The 3665-nt window shown below is 42.9% G+C and overlaps 2 non-coding genes across 2 annotated transcripts; one reads left to right on the plus strand and one right to left on the minus strand.

Moving 5' to 3' along the window:
- Positions 1-249: 249 nt before the first annotated feature.
- trnar-ucu (transfer RNA arginine (anticodon UCU)) lies at positions 250-341 on the minus strand. The gene is given in 2 exon segments: positions 250-285; positions 305-341. It is a non-coding gene; the product is annotated as a tRNA-Arg (tRNA).
- Positions 342-3364: 3023 nt separating this feature from the next.
- Positions 3365-3446, plus strand: trnaw-cca (transfer RNA tryptophan (anticodon CCA)). The gene has a single exon. It is a non-coding gene; the product is annotated as a tRNA-Trp (tRNA).
- Positions 3447-3665: the final 219 nt, after the last annotated feature.

Here is a 3665-nt window from a genome sequence, read left to right on the forward strand (position 1 = left end):
CCTCCTGTGCATTACAACTAGCTTGGGGGGTTAATGGACTCATGCTGTCCATGTTTTGCAATCTCGATTGCCTTCTCCTGCTTCTGTATAATCAATTCAGGGCGCTAAGAGAACTCAGAGGAAAACAGGGTTGGATTGGAGCCACTTTTGTTAGAAGAAGTGCTCGGATGCAGTTTCCCTCTCTGAATTGTTGATATGCTGCAAAATGCATTGTGCGGCCCAGTAAACAGGATAGCCTGACGCAAAATCCGACTCTGGTGGGACTCGAACCCACAACCTTTGAATACCTTACTAAACTCTTCACTAGAAGTCCAATGCGCTATCCATTGCGCCACAGAGCCGCCGTAAGCTAAACGAATACAAAAGTAAAATAGTGTTGATACCGAAATTGTAACTAAAAACTGAAAAATCTGAAAACACTTAAGTCGACGAGGCATAATCTGCGGAGAGAGAAAGAATTTTCAAGTTTCAGGTCGATGAACTTTCATCGCAACTCGATCATTCTGTGTCTGTTTAAACGGGATGTGCCGTCAGTTCTGGATCATTCTGTGTCTATTTTAAAATGATGTGCTGTCAGAGACTCATAGAAATTTACAGCACGGACGGAGGCCATTTCGGCCCACCATGTGCGCCCCATCTGAAAATAGCTATCCAGCCGAATCCCACTTTCCAATTCTTGTTCCGTAGCCCAGAAGATTACACTGCGTCAAGTGCACATCCATCTAATTTTTAAATGTGGTGAGGGCTTCTACCTCTCCCATCCTTTCTGGCAGTGAGTTCCAGACCCCCACCACCCTCTGTATGAAAACATTTCCCCTCAAATCCGCTCTACCCTCCTACCAATTACGTTAAATATGTGCCCCCTGGTTGTTAACCACTTCTAAGGGATTTATATCCTATCAATGCACTCTATCGAGGCAACTCATAATTTTATTCACTTCAATAAGGTCCCCTTTCAGCCTCCTCTGTGCCAAAGGCAACAACCACAGCCGATGCAATCTTTACTCAGAGTTAAATTATCCATTCCCGGTAACATCAACGAAAATCAACTCCCGACACACACGAGCGCAATCAGATTGTTCCTGTAATGCGCTGACCAGAACAGCATGTCGTGCTCCAGTTGTGCCGCAACTCGTGTTTTATAAAATTCAAGCTTAACTTCCCCGCTCTTGTATTCTATAGCTCAGCTAATAAAGGCAAGTATTCCGTGGTGCTTCTTAAACACATTATCTCCATGGTCGGCTACCGACAGGGATCGGTGGAATTGCCCTCGAAGGCCCCTTTGCTCCTCTGCACTACTCAGTGACTTACCATTTAATGTATATTCCCTTGCCTTATTAGCACTCCCCAAATTCAATACCTCACACTTTGCAGATTGAATTCCATTAGCCTCTTTTCAGCCCGCCTGAATATTTCATTGATATCTTTCTGCAGTCTACAGCTTTCTTGATCATTATAAACCATAACTGTTTGTCCACGTTTTAGTCCACTGCACTAATTTCCACTTATGCGGAACACAGTCAAATTATTATCCCATAATACTCTTGTGAAGTGCCTTGGGACGTTTTACTACATTAAAGATGCTGTAGAAATACAATTTCTTGTTGTTGTATCAAAGGTGCTTTTCCTAATGTTATATAGTTTGCGCCGCAGAAAGGGACCATTTATACAACTGGATTTACCAGAGTTAATGCTCCACACGAGCCCCCTTCTACCCGACTTCACCTCGTCCTCTCAGAGATTCATAGCTATTTACAGAACGGAAGGAGGTAATTTCAGCTCATCATTTCCGCTCAGTCCATCAAAGAGCTATCCAGTCGAATCACACGTTGCAGCTCTTGGTCCATATCCCTGTAGATTATGGTGCTTCAAGAGCACATCGAAGTACTTTGTAAATTGGTTGATGGCTTCTGCTTCTACCATCCTTTAAGGCAGTGATGTTCAGACCGCCAGCACCATCTGCTTGAAAGCATTTCATCTCAGATCCCCTCCAGCCTCCCAACAATGACTTTAAATCAATGCCTCCTGGTTGTTGATATTTCTGATATGGGAAATAAATCCGTCCTATGCACACTACATGGTCCACTCATAATTTTATACACTTCAATTAGGTCCACTCTCAGCCTCCTCTGTTCCAAAGGAAACAAGCCCAGCCTATCCAATCTTTCCTCATAGCAAAATTCTCCAGTCCAGGCAACATTCTCAAAAAACGACTCTGTCCGCTCACGGGAGCAATCAGATATTTCCTGCAATTCGTTGACCAGAACAGCACACAGTACTCTAGTTGTGGCCGAACTAATGTTTTACACAGTTCAAGTAAAACGTCCCCGCTGTTGTACTCTTTGGCTCAGCTAATAAAGGCAAGGATTCCGTGTTGCTTCTTAACCACATTATCTACCTGGCCTGCTACCATCAGGGATCTGTGGACATGCCCTCCAAGGTCCCTTTCCTGCTCTGCCCTTCTCAGTCACCTACCATTTAATGTTTATTCCTGATTAGCCCTCACAAAATGTATTATCTCACACTTCTCCGACTTGAATTCCATTAGTCATTGTCCTGCACACGTGGTCAATTCATTGATGTCTTCCAGCTGTCGACAGATTTCTTCCTCAATATCAACTATACTAGTTTTTCACACCTGCGCTAATTTCTACTTATTCATGTCGGCGTCAACTTGTTATTGCATAATACTCCTGTGAAGCGCCTTGGGTCATTTCACTACATTAAAGGCGCTATATGAGCATGTTGTTGTTGATGTTTAAAAGTGATGTTACTTAATGTTGTATAGATTCTGCAACATATCAAGGGAACATTTTCCCCAACAGGTTTTGCAGGCGGCACACGAGCGCCCTCCTGCCCTACTTCACTTCCTCCGATCAGCATATTCTTCTAATACTTTTTCACACATGTGCTGAGGTACACCCTCTTAAATGCATCTGTGCTAGTCGCTGCAACTACTTCTCCTGGTAGCATCTTCCACATTTTACCCACTCTTTGGTAAGAAGTTACTCTTGAATTCTCTACTGAATTTATCGGAGACTAGCTTATATGTAAGACGACTATTTCTCAACTCGCATACAATAGCAAATATTTTCTCTATGTCGACCCGACCAAAACCATTCATAATGTTAAAGTCCGTATCTGCCTTGTCTTTTCCATTGAAAAGCTCACCAGTTTGTTCAGTCTTTTCCGATAAGTAAATCCTTCCAGGTCTTGCCGAATTGCTCCCTTCTGTGCTGTGAGAATCCACAATACGACGATTTAATTTTCACATCTACTGGGAGATACAACAGTGCAAGCACTTGGTTCGATTTTTCTGATATTTCGCACCGAACATTGGATTATTGAACTATTCCATTGTACAGCTGCGATGGCCGAGTGGTTAAGGCATTGAACTCCAAATTTAAAGGGGTTTCCCCGCGCACATTCAAGCTCTGCTCGCAGCGATTGTGCAGCGAAACTATTTTTTTAATGGTTTCCCTGTGGATATCACTCGACCAGAATGTGATCACCGTTCCATGTACTGCCCTTCAATGACGCAAAGCAGTAGTTCGAATTGGAAAAATGGATACATTATCGACATTAAACAGTTATTAGTTTGTAGGAAACAGTTTGCAAACTTCAGTGAGGAATATTCATAGAAGGCATCATGAAACAAATACATT

The sequence above is a fragment of the Pristiophorus japonicus genome, unplaced genomic scaffold (genome assembly GCF_044704955.1).
Source record: "Pristiophorus japonicus isolate sPriJap1 unplaced genomic scaffold, sPriJap1.hap1 HAP1_SCAFFOLD_94, whole genome shotgun sequence".
NCBI classification, from domain to species: Eukaryota; Metazoa; Chordata; class Chondrichthyes; family Pristiophoridae; genus Pristiophorus; species Pristiophorus japonicus.